Source organism: Sturnira hondurensis, unplaced genomic scaffold, assembly GCF_014824575.4.
Source record: "Sturnira hondurensis isolate 20B ecotype Veracruz unplaced genomic scaffold, ASM1482457v3 Scaffold0009719, whole genome shotgun sequence".
NCBI lineage: Eukaryota > Metazoa > Chordata > Mammalia > Chiroptera > Phyllostomidae > Sturnira > Sturnira hondurensis.
In genome coordinates, this window is record NW_028082350.1 from 2721143 (window position 1) to 2734876 (window position 13734).

At 43.3% G+C, this 13734-nt stretch overlaps 1 pseudogene; it reads right to left on the reverse strand.

Moving 5' to 3' along the window:
* Positions 1-1095: 1095 nt before the first annotated feature.
* On the reverse strand, positions 1096-2089 carry LOC118994688 (40S ribosomal protein S25-like; annotated as a pseudogene).
* Between the last annotated feature and the right edge of the window lie 11645 nt (positions 2090-13734).

The following is a 13734-nucleotide window of genomic DNA, read 5'->3' on the forward strand; positions in this document are numbered from 1 at the left end:
TACTGTTGGGATGACTCCTCTTTGAGTCTAACTCTGGTCTTTTCGCCGTTCCACATCTTTTGTCTCACTTGCAGGGGAGGGGGGCAAAAAAAAGAGATAAAGAAATAAAAGGCAGCAGATGGGAGGAAAATGCAGTAGGTTTGGAAAGGAAGAAGGAATAAAACAAGAAAGAAGAAGAGAGAGGGTAAAAGTATTGAAAGATAAGACAATAATAAAGTTAAAGAAATAAAAGATTATTTTTTAAAAAACACACACAAAAAACATCTTGTTGGTTTCCAGCTGGTTAAACCTTTTCTTCTGGTCATACTAGCTGCAGCAGTCTGAGAGGTGATTAGTGTGGCCTTTGTCCTTTCTCAGTGAACTCAGCCAGTCTCACCAGTGCCCTACCAAGATCTAGACTGGTGCCTCTCCCCAGCGCCCCATTGAGAGCAGATTTTCCCCAGTATTTACAGTCCTGGCCTAGGGTGTGGGTACAAGTGCGTGCTCCCTGCCAGGCTTCCCTGGTCTCGGGGCAAACCTTTCCCAGTGCTAAGGTGGAACGTACGGGCATCTCTCAATTCTACCAAGCCGGTCAGCACAGACTGATTACTCCGGGGATCAGAGCTCTCTGGTGTGCATCCTAATGCCCACTCCTCTCTGACTCTCAAAGCAAACAGATCTCTCCTGGCATTTTTCAATCTGCGCCTGGCTGGGTAGGGAGGTAGCTGATGACTGGCTCTCTTCCAGGGTCCTTGCTGTCAGCCCTCAGCTCCCAGAGAACAAGGCAGACCGCTCGGGCCTTGGCGCGGCCCGATGGAGGACCTGCAGCCTCTGCACTTTTCCCTCGGACCTTGTTGACCTGTAGTCATCTCTTCTCATCACCATCTGGTCATTCAGTGTCTGCTAAAATTTCTGGAGTCCTACCTTCCTATATGCTGGGTCCCTGCTGGCTATCTGGTGCGCTCCTCCACAGATCAGCCTGGTTTTTCTCTGGCATGTGGGAGGAAGCGAAATCCTTTGTCCTACTCTGCTGCCATCTTCTCTCAAATCCTGTTCTTTTTTTTAAATTTAATAAATTTTTATTTTTCAAAATGTACAGCTGGTGGGAACTATTTCTCATGCATTTTCACCAACAGCTGGGGCATCCCCACCTTTAGTGTTTCTGGGATACATTACTTGAGCTCTGTGCTTTGAAAGTACTTTAAAAAAAGATTTTATTTATTTATTTTTAGAGAGGGGAAGGGAGGGAGAAAGAGAGAGAGAGAAACATCAATGTGTGGTTGCTTCTCTCATGCCCCCCAACTTGGGGTCTGACCTGCAACCCAGACATGTGCCCTAGACTAGGAATTGAACAGGCAACCCTTTGGTTCACAGGTGAGTACTCAATCCACTGAGACACACTAGCCAGGGCTGAAACTACTTTAATAAGTCTTACTAAGGAGCTCCTGAGGGGCTGCCTTCAGTCTCTCAGAGAAAACAGCTAGGGTTATGAGCTTGTAGATGGGAACTGCCTTACAGAGTTTGTCATATGTTGCTTTGTCAAACAAGATAGGTTATTGAGCTTGTCCTTAACTTTGCCTTTGGACCACTTCTTTTTGGCCTTGCCCCCAGATTAATTCAGTGGGTCTTTGTTTTTCTTGGCCAACTTTCCAGCATCTTTCTTCTTCTTCTTATCCTTGGGTGCCTGTTGAAGAAAAGCAGGAAATCAGCCAGCTCATAACACAGCCCCATGCTCCCCTCCTACTGCACCTCCTACCCTAGTCAAGCTCCACTAGTGAGCATGTGGGTGAAACAATACACCTGACTGCCCTCTGAGCTGAAGGTGGTAGTTCTGGGGGCCCTCCTTCCAAAGGAACCTCAACTATGCTCTGACACCATTTAGTTCTCAGAACTGGCTTCACACCACTACTCAACATAGAGAAACTTGAAGAGCAGCTGCTACCACTGCTGCCTTGAGAAAATGTCAGATAAAAAGTGGAATGATTTTTTTCTTTAAATTAGAAGTTTAAAAGGATTCAAACTCCACCCTGAAAGGACAAACCTGGCACCATTTGCTATCATGGTGCCACTTGCCAAACAGGCCTATGACCTTGTTAAACATGATTGCCATTTTTACTCTTCTGAGCTTATGTCCCCAGGACTGGAAAAGCAAGAACATAATGTGACTAACTGCTTCCCACAGGCATAGGCAAAAGATAACATTGGAGAAAACTGAAGCCATGCAAAATCAACTGAAACCTCATGTGTTGCAAAGCTCCTAATAGCCCATTGGCTACATAACAGCAAACCCCACCCTTCATAATCCAATAAAAGCTTGCTGTACCAACCTTTTAGTGCTGTGTATTTCCTCGTGCCTACCTTCTTTCCTCTCTTGGAAAATTAATAAAACTTTGCTCTCTGCCTGTTCCTTTCTTTGTGAATTCTTCCACATCCTATGTCAGTGGCCACTCTAACATTGTGGTGGCCCATGTGGGGACATCCTCTATTTCTCCCTCTCCTCTGTCCATCTCCTGAGATTTGTGACTAGGGGAACAGTGGGCAGCAGAACCTCATCCCATGCTTACCCCCTAACCCTGTCTCTATGAGGTTTAGAGGGAGGATTCTCATTCTTTTTCCATCTCTCTGGATTCTGTGGACCCCCTCCTCCTTACCCCCTACATGGCCTGTGATCAGTAAAGTCCCTCTGAATTTTGGAAGGAAAACATTCACTTTGTCAAAAGTGGTAGCTTAGTCCCCTGTCTAATCCCTGGTGTCAGATCTATCACTTTCTAAGGGGTTTGCCCTAAAGGGAAGCCTCTGAGGCAGGATATAGTCAGGAAGGAGGAAACTCAGAGGTGCCCCAGGGGTAAGGTAAAGGACATCAACACAGGACTGAGGCCCTTGTTCCCACTTTCTGGAAAAGTGTTGAATCCTGGTGAATCATGAATGTACCTACACAGAAGATGCTACATGACCCTTGCTTCATTAGAATAGCATTATAATAAATGAACATTGCGTGACACGCCCCCCCCTTCACCAGTGACCAGTCAAGGAAAACCATGGGAGACCACATGTGCAATAGTTTTAAAGTAATATAACTACTTGTACATGCACAATAAAAGCTCACCAAAACTAGCCAGGAAATATCCGCCTTATAAGAACAGAATCCCTCCAGCCCCTGAGGTCAATCTCTGTTCAGAGTTGGCCTGTTCCCATGTTCTGTAGAGTGTACTATCACTTAATAAATCTTCTCTCTTTCTGCTATAAACTCTCTGTGTTCAGTTCAATTCTTTGTCTGCGATCACCAAGAACCTGGTTACCTGTGCCCACCTGTGATACCTAATGATTGTCTCTTTGGTGGGTTCAGTCTTCTCTCAGACTAAGGTGTGCCTGACTCCAGGACAGATCTTTGTAGTCTCAGTCTGCCCTTGGACTCAGGGACACTCAACTCTGGTGGCAGATCTCTAGGTTGTTTGAGTTGGAAACACCGTTCTCAGACCTTCCTCTACCTCAGCATGTTCTTGTCCCTGAGATATCCTTCCCTTTTAACCAGAAGGCTTTGGGACTTACCAACTTACCTGGCTCCAATACAAATTAGGTGATCAGGAGGTCTGGCCCACAAATGGATCTCTTAACTATAATACTATTCTCCAGCTCAACCTTTACTATCACTGTCTCAAAAATGGCTCAAAGTCCCTTACAATTCAGGCCTTTTGTGAACTCTCTCACCATCCTGATCTTCATTCCTCTTGTTGAATGCATCTCCTAACTTCTACTTCCTTTCCTCCCCTTTCTTTGCAGAATTCAGATGGTATTCCTCTCTTGGCACTCCCTCAGCTTCCTTTGACACCCCCACCCAGACTCTAAAACTCAAAAAGGAAAAAATCAGGAGTTAAGTCTTTAAACACTCAAAATTCTCCTCCTGAAGATCTGGGAGCTACTGAAGCCCTAGGAATAATAGGGCAATTAAGAAGCAGCAGGGTGTCTGCCTCTCTAATGTAGAAAAAAAAGGTGACACTTTTAAACTCAGGCTACTTGTCCTCCCAAACCTGAGAACTTCCTTTGTCTTTAGCAGAGCAGGTGGGCCCACCCTAAGGGTGGAATAGCCTACTTCCCAACTCACTACCCCACTACCTCCCAAAGAACAGACCCCTGAGACCTAGTAGAAGAATTATCTGGATATATGTTCCCTTCTCTGTGTCTGATCTGACCCTTTGCAAAGAAAAACTCGGTTGATTTTCAGAAAATCCTAGCAAGTTCACAGAGGAGATTTAATCATTAACACAGACTTATAACCTAACTAGGAGTGATTTACAGATTGCACTATAAATAAAAAGCAGTACACAGTAGGGGCTACTAGAGCTCTCAGGCTCAACATTATATACCCCTGAGTCTGCCAAGGGCTGAGAACTTCTAGGGATGCATTTTATCCAGCAGGCAATCCCAGATATCAGGAAAAAGTTATAAAAGCTAGCCTTGGGACCCCAGGCTCCACACTGAGCAACTGGTAAAGAGAGGTTTCAGCGTTTTTTAAAAAATTATTATTTATTTAGAGTACTTCTGCCAAGATGGAGGTGTAGGTGGAAACACTGTGCCTTCTCCCACAACCAAGTTTGAATACAACAAAGGTTTAGTAAACAAAGACGCAGCCAAAGACACAGCCAAAGAACAGAAAACTGAACAATCCCGAAGTCCAACAACAATGAACCATTCAACTGGGACCGGTAAGAGGGGCAGAGCCAGCAGCAGAGCAGGGTCAGGCAGGAAGGATCCCCTGACCCAGGCGACCCAGGTGCGCAGGCAGCCAGAGTAGCATCGTGGACCCAGTGAGGGTGCGGGGCAGGCTGAGCACGGTTGCACATTCGCGCGCGCAGATAAATCCAGCAAAGGAGTGAGCAGTGAGACAGACCACGTGGCCCCAGCAGCAGGAGGAGGCAGAAGGGACCACCACTGATATCCTTTGACCCCGCCCCCACATACAGCATCACAACCCCCATGACTGAGTTGCCCTGCCCTGGTGAATACCTAGGGCTCCACCCCTCATACGTAACAGGCACAAATAGTCCAAAATATGGCTCAAGAAGAACTCAAAGCCCCAGACCCTATAATTCTAAGTGACCAAGAAATAGCCAGCCTTTCAGATGCACAGTTCAAATACTAGTGATCAGGATGCTCACAGAACTGGTTGATTATAGTCACAAATTAGAGGAACATATGAAGGCTAAACTAATTGAAATGAAGGGAAATGCACAGGAAACCAATAGTGATGGAAAGGAAACTGGGACTCAATCAAGGGAGTGGACAAGAAGGAAGAAAGAAACAACCAAACAGAAAAGAATGAAGAAACAAGAATTCAAAAAACTGAGGAGAGGCTTAGGAACCTCCAGGACATCTTTAAACATTCCAACATCCAAATTATAGGGGTACCAGAAGGGGAAGAGGAACAGGAAATAAAAATAAATAAATAAATTTTAAAAATCTATTTTATTAATTATACCATTACAGTTGTTCTATTCCCCCCTTCATTCTCCTCCACCCTGCACACCCCTCCCCCACCATCCTCCCTTTAGTTTATGACCACGTGTCTCAAGTTCTTTAGATTCTATATTTCCCCTACTATTCTTGCCCTCCCCCCTATCTATTTTTTACCTACCATCTATGCTATTTATTTTCTGTACATTCTCCCCCTTCTCCTCCTCCCACTCCCCTGTTGCTAACCCTCCGTGTGTTCTTCATTTCTATGGTTCCGCTCCTGATCTAGCTGTCCTCTTGGTTTGCTTTTGTTTTAGGTGTGGTTNACCACACCTAAAACAAAAGCAAACCAAGAGGACAGCTAGATCAGGAGCGGAACCATAGAAATGAAGAACACACGGAGGGTTAGCAACAGGGGAGTGGGAGGAGGAGAAGGGGGAGAATGTACAGAAAATAAATAGCATAGATGGTTGGTGGAAAATAGATAGGGGGGAGGGCAAGAATAGTAGGGGAAATATAGAATCTAAAGAACTTGAGACACGTGGTCATAAACTAAAGGGAGGATGGTGGGGGAGGGGTGTGCAGGGTGGAGGAGAATGAAGGGGGGAATAGAACAACTGTAATGGTATAATTAATAAAATATATTTTTAAAATTTATTTATTTATTTTTAGAGAAAGGGGAAAGGAGGGAGAAAGAGAGGGAAACATTGATGTGTGAGAGAAACAGTGATCAGTTGCCTCTCACATGCCCCCAACCTAAAACCTGGTCCACAAACTCAGGCATGTACCCTGACTGGGAATTGAATCAGCAATCATCTGTTACAGGTGAGCACAGGTAACCAGGTTCTTGGTGATCAGGACAAAGAATTGAACCCAACACCCAGAGTTTATAGCAAAATGTCTTCATCAAAATCCCAAAGTCCCTTAAAACACCCACAAACACACACAGTCCTTTCTTCCCCACTTTTCCCAGCACCATGTCTCAGGAAAAGAAATAGACTCAGGCAGTCCCCAGTTGTTCCCAGTAATGTGTGCTTAGCTGGTAGGCCTCCCTCGGTTCCCGGCATCATCACCTACGTCGCCAGGACCTCCAGTTCTTATTCTAAAACCACATGGCACCTTCTCATGGCGCAGCACCAAGAGTCTTTTCACCCCTTTCCTTCCTGCAGCGTCTCTCTTGTGATCTTCTGAACTGCTAAGAGAGAACTCTGCATCGCTGCTACATCTTGCTTTCCAGCTTCCTAAGCTGCGTGGCAAAGGGAGAACCAAAGCTCTGTGGTTATTCTTGTTATGGTTGCCATGCCTGATTTTAAATTCCAGTGCTAATCTTCCTTTGCAGCCACATTCCCTACTCCTCCCACAATCGGCTATACTTGCCAGCACTCCTGTATTTTCCAGCTTTTCTGGGCTGCCATAATAAGTCTGGGCAGGTGTGGCCCCATGGTATGGAGCCAATCATCTTCAAGCTCTCACGCCAGGCTCTGTAACCAGGGGGAGTTGCCTCCCAGTTACATCTTGGGTGGAAGTCACTCCATTCTCCCTGGCTCAAACCATGGCCACAGCTATTTAACATATCTATGAAATTAGCTAAAGGTTATAGATATGTTAAATGACCATTCTAGAGGTTATCTGTAAAACTATGGCTATGCAAAACAACTCAATGGCCCTGCTCTATGTAACCCATCCCCCCAGCTCAGACTTGTGGGGCTGAGGACATCCCATATTTTTAATATTTTCTGGACATCCTGAGTTCTGGACCCCACTATAAATCTTTCTTTTGGGCTCCCCCTGGCTGCACCCTCTTACACATCCACAAGCTGGTGCTCAATCCACTGAGCCACACCAGCCAGGGCAGTTTCAGTGTTTTTAACAATTGAGACAGGGCAGAGAAAGAGCAGAAAGCCACCCACTAGAAACAAGAGTCATTTGTTAGCTTTAAGTCCTATATCACCACAGGGTCACCCAGCCCCCAGAATACAATGAACAACCAAGGGGCAAGGCTATTTCAGGAGCACACTGAAAGAGGGGACACCCACAGCAAAGTTGGGATCAAATACCTCTAGGACTGTGCCCCTGTGCAAGGGGGAAGGCCATGAGAAAGGTGAGTGTCCTAGGCTCTGAAGGGAACCTTGTGCCTCTGAGAATTAATGGTGCCTGAGGCCTCCTGCCACCCCCATGGACATCTCATCATCACACCAGAGGAGCCTCAGGTGGCCCCTGACATGGCAGGTAAGCCCATTACATTTTACTAGTCACGGCGCTGCTTGCTCTGCTCTGATTCACTCACCATGGCCTCTTTCTTCCAAAGGCTATTTGATCACTGGGATAAATGGGCATCCTCAGTGTTACCATTTGACTCAACCCCTCAGCTGCTGCCTCAATAATTTCATTTTTAATCATGCCTTTCTCAAAGTTCAAGGGTGTCCCACCCCCTTATTAGGGAGGAACATCCTGTCTAGTCTAAAAACTAAAGTAACACCCAGAGTCACCTTCCTTCTCCTTCCCTCATAATGCCAACACAGCACAAGAACACATACACTGAGAAGGATGGGCAAATTGCCTTAACTCAAATGCCCCAAAAGCTGGATTTAAATATATACTAATACTTATAGACACTTTCACTGGATAGATTGAAGCCTTTCCTACCAGAATAGAAAAAGACTACTGAGGTAGCCAAATACTTACTAAAAGAAATATTGCTTAGGCCTTTAGGGTACTCCCTTCACAAACCACCCCTGGCAATGACTCTACCTTTTAAACTGTACAATTCCACCCTCTCCTTCTTAATGACCCTAACCTGGACCCATAGGCAGGGACAACTCTTCATCCCTAACCAGCAGGAAGTAGCCATAAGAAGATAAAACCCTCACCTATGCTCCCCAGATTCAGGTCTAATCATTTAAGGATAAAATAATTTTGCCCTGGCTGGTGTAGCTCAGTGGATTGAGCACGGGCTGTGAACCAAAGGGTCGCTGGTTTGATTCCCAGTCAGGGCACTTGCCTAGGTTGTAGGCCAGGTTCCCAATGGGGGCCACAATGTGAGAGGCAACCACACATTGATGTTTCTCTAACTCTCTTTCTCCTTCCTTCCCTCTCTCTCTAAAAATAAACAAATAAAATCTTTTTAAAAAGAATAAAATAATTTTAAAACTAGAGGGGTGAATGAAAGAACAAAGCTGCCACTGAAGCTGGAAAAATGAAAACAAAAACAAAAACCAGCATTTGTACTGCCTGTCATGCACCAAACCCAATAAGCAGAGACAGAGATTGAATCTTTATGGGCACTTTATTCAGATGACCGGCAATGTGAGAAGACAGTGGGTTTATACCCTAATGGACCATTTTATTTCCTTCCAAGCCAGCCTTTTTATAACAAAGAACAAGGTGCATTGAAGGGTCTTGAAATTCAGGGAAATTAGATTTAATAAACTGCAGCATTCTAGCCCAGGGTGGTTAGCTGTCCCAGGGTGGGCAGGCAGTCTGTCTTTCCTTGGAACACAATGGCTCGGATGTCTCCAGCTGTGTCCCAGGAGGTCAGCTGTCTCTCCAGGGAGTGGTGAGCCTTACCTGAAGTTCCTGAAACAATAGGTTTAATATATGCATTACCTACTAGGCTTATTAACTATTTACCTTAAACTAAAATTTTCCAACTTTTGATTTCCCTATCATCACCATTTGCTGTCATGATGCCATTTGCCAAGTAGGACTGTGACCTTGTTAAACATAATTGCCATTTTACTCTTCTGAGCTTATGTTCCCAGGACTGGAAAAATTACTGGAAAAGCAAGAATATGTGACTAATTGCTTCCCACAGGCATAGGCAAAAGATAACATTGGAGAAAACCACAGCTACACAAAACCAACTGAAACCTCGTGTTGTAAAGCTCCTAACAGCAACCCCCACCCTTTATCATCCAATAAAAGCTCACTGTACCAGCCTTTCAGTGCTGGAGCATTTTTCCACATCTAGCCCCTTTCTTATCTCGGAAAATGAATAAAACTTTGCTCTCTGCATATTCCTGTCTTTGTGAATTCTTTCACAGCCCCTGTCAACAGCCACCCTAATATACCCTGTGGCACTCACTTGGCCAGATGTTTTCCTGGGTGTCAGGGCAGGCTCTCCATACCCTTACCATGCTCTAGGTCACCTGGACTCTAATACTGTAAAACTATAGAGAGCTGCAATGGAAAGAATGGGGCTTTGACTTCTAACAAACCTAAATTTAAATCCTGCCTCTTCCACTTTGTGACCTTCAGAACATCGCTGCTCTTTTATTGATGATAGAATTAAGATAATACTACTTGACTTCCAGTCAAGATGATGGTATAGGTAAACACATCTTGCCTCCTCAAACAACCACATCAAAATTACAACTAAAATATAAAACAACCATTATTCAGAACCATCAGAAATACAGCTGAATAGAAGTCCCATAACTATGAAATTAAAAAAGAAACCACATCAAGACTGGTAGGAGGGGTTAAAGACACAGAATGGGCTGGTCTCATGCCCACATGTTGTGGATAAAAATTGGGATATCTCAGGAACAAGGGGTCCCAACCCCACATCAGGCCTCCAAGCCCATGTTTCCAGTGTCAGGAAGTTAAGTCTCATAAATTCTGTCTCTAAAAAGCAGCAGGAATTGAGGCTGTGGGAGAAAGAAACTTCTGGAGTCCTAGGCAGTTCCTCTTAAAGGGCCCACACAAAGACTTACTCAGACTTATTTGCTCTGAGCTCCAGCATGGGGGCATCAGATTGAAAGGTGCCAGGGATGTGCAGGGAGGAACTAAATTTTCCAGCATCAGGGTGAGATCTGGGGGTCAGCTTTCTCCTACACAGAAGTGGTGAAAGAGGCCACTGTTCCTTTGCTGAGCCCTCCCCTCCCCAAACAGAGCCACAGAGCCACAAGGCAGGTACCATCTCTGACTCCATCAACCTGGCTCACATTGTTTGCCCTACTGTGGTGATTCCCTGATGCCCTGCCCCACCCAACTTTCAGGCCCATCCAAGCTATTTCCCATGGCTTTTCCATACAAATGGCTTGTCTTTGTCCATGCTTCAGATTTTCCTAAATTTTTTTAGACAAGCAACTTCTGGCTTCAGCGAGCCCTGTACCTCTTGATACGTTACCCCAGGCCTAGCACTAGCAGCAGCTGGCCTTGGTTCACAGCTTTACCTCATCTGGGCCTCTCCAAGCCCAGCACAAGGAGAGCCGTCTACAGATTGCTTTGTAGCATATGCTGTTTTGATCCTGGACAGAACACAGGTGGGGGCTAACCTTGAATGTGCTAACAGCAATCAAGCCTCAACTACAACAGGAGGGCATATACAGTCCACACAGTGGGCACACCTCAAGTACTTAGCCTGGGTAACAGGAGAAGCTTTACCACTGTACCATTCAGGCCACCTACTACACTAGGCCACTCTACCTAGCCTGGCAGACATAGCAGCTCTACCTAACACATAGAAACAAACACAGGGAGGCTGTAAAATGAGGAGACAAAGAACATGGTCCAAATGAAAGAACAGAACAAAACTCCAGAAAAAGAACTAAATAAAACGGAGACAAGCAAGCTACTAGATGCAGAGTTCAAAACACTGGTTATAAGGATGCTCAAGGAACTTAGTGAGAATCTCAACAGCATATAAAAAAAGATCCAGTTAAAAATAAAGGATACATTAATTAAAATAAAGAACAATTTACACAGAATCAACAGTACAGTGCATGAAGCCAAAAATCAGATCAGCAATTTGGAATATAAGGAGTCAGAAAACAACCTACCAGAACAAGAAGGAAAAAGAATTTTAAAAATAAGGGTCATGTAAAGAACTTCTGGGACTACTACCAACATTTGCTTCATGGAGGTGCTAGAAAGAGAAGAAAAGAGCAAGAAATTGAAAACCTATTTGAAAAAAATAATGACAGAAAACTTTCCTAACTTGTTGAGGGAAATAGACAATAAATCCAGGAAGTGCAGACTCCCAAACAAGGTGAACCCAAAGAGGCCCACACCAACACACATCATAATTAAAATGCCAAATGTTAGTGACAAAGAGAAAATCTTAAAAGCAGCAAGGTAAAAGCAATTAGTTACCTACAAAGGAGCCTCCATTAAGACTGTCAGCTAATTTCTCAAAAGAAACTTTGCAGGCTAGAAGGGATTGGCAAGAAGTATTCAAAGTGATAAAAAGCAAGGACCTAAACCAAGATTACTCTAAGCAGCAAAGCTCTCATTTTGAACAGAGGTGTCCAAGCTTTTGGCATCTCTGGGCTTGGGCCACACATTACACAAACACTAACAAAAACTGATGAGCAAAAATAAAAAAGGTTCATACATAATTTTCATGATATCTGCCACCAAAGATAAGCAAAAGTCCTCATGTAATAACCCTAATTATGCAGTGGCTCTTTCAATAACCTTTTCAAATTGTTGAGCTGGTCCGAAATTTTAATCACTAAAGTAGAAAATGTGTATATCTAAGTGATAAAATGTTATTTTTTATGTTTTTTAATTATGTAAGTAAAAGAAAAGAGGGCAACATACAACTAGTGTGATGTTTGACATTGTATTTGAGAAACTAGTGCATCTGGTTTGATAGAAGTAGTTGCAATTCTCAGTAAGTTCTCAACGTGCTTATCAGATATTTTGGTTCTAATTTTACTATTAATGTGTTTCATTCTTGAAAATAGTCACTTGCAAATGTAGGTGCTTCCAAATAGCAATGGCATGAATAAGGTGTGATAGTGAAGCAAGGTATATTTGTCTCTGGGAAGATAGGACATATAAAAGTCCAGTAAAGAGGCACAATCAAAATTTTCTTTAGTTGAATGTCAGATTATAGCTCCATGCATTCCATTTGAAATTAGCAGGTAACATATTTACGTTGACTAAAAATGGAGTCACAAATATAGCAAAATATTTATTATTTTACCAGAAATCTTGAAATGTTTTCAAATTCTTATATGAAATCGAAAAGCAAGGCTACATATTTTTCGCTGTTCACAGCACTGTCTTTAGCCAACATGTCAAAATACATAAAATTGTTTGCCTTAATTATGAGTTTGCCATAATTTCAGTTTCATTTGGAATGCTGTTATGGTTTGAAACATGTTATTGATAAGTTGGTTTTCACCTTAAAGATGCATGTTTAACTCATTTAAATGAGTGGTTAAATCCACTAAAAAGGCTAAATCTGTAAGCCAGTTTTCATCAAGTTCTGGCACAAATTTGTTTTTTGGTACCATAAATGACTTGCTAACATGTCACAAATCATAAGATCTTTTAAACATTTGTCCTTGACTTAGTCATCTTACTCTCAAAAAGTTAATGTTGCCACAGTCAGCATCAATACTTTTAAGGAATTCCTGAAATTATCAATGATTTGACCCTTTGGCTCTTATGAAATTCACAATCTTGATGATGATTTGCATGATGTTATCCATTTTTTAAAAGTTTTTGTGCATAAGTTTTCTTGGTGTACTATGCAATGATACTTTATCAAACGTGAGATTTGGGTGGCAATTGCATCATCTTCTATTAATATTTTTTTAGATTTTCATTTATTTATCTATTTTTAGAGAGAAGGGAAAGAGAGGGGAATACCAACGTATGGTTGCCTCTCATGCACCCCCTACTGGGGACCAGGCCCCAAACCCAGGAGACATATGCCTTTACTGGGAATCGAACTGGCAACCCTTTGGGTTCGCAGCCTGTGCTCAATCGACTGAGCTACACCAGCCAGGGTGTCTTCTTTTGATTTTCCAAGTCCCTCTCTTACCCACCATTGCTGGGACAGCATCAGTAACTATACCAGATATGTTGACAATAGACAAAGTTGCTTTAATATATTTTTTACCACTTCATATAAGTCTCTTCATTTAGTTGTGTCTTTTTTAAAGATTTTATTTATTTAGTTTTAGAGGGAGGGCAAGGGATGGAGAAACAGAAAAAGAGAAATGTGGATATGTGAGAGATACATCGACCATGGCCCCAGTGGGGGACCTGGCTCACAACCTAGGCAGGTGCCCTGACTGGGAATCAAACTGGTGACCTTTTGTTTTGCAGGCCAGCACTCAATCCACTGAGCCATACTAACCAGGGCTAGTCGTGTCTTTTAATGGCACTAAGAAGCCATTTCTTCAATGACACTACATTCATCATTAATACCTCTAATAAAAATGGCAAGTTGAGCCATATCTGTAGCATGAGTGCCATCATCCATCTCCAAAGCACAAAATTTTAAATTAGCATCTTTACTCTCCAAACTTTTCAATAGGTTTTTCCAGTTCCTTCAATTCACCT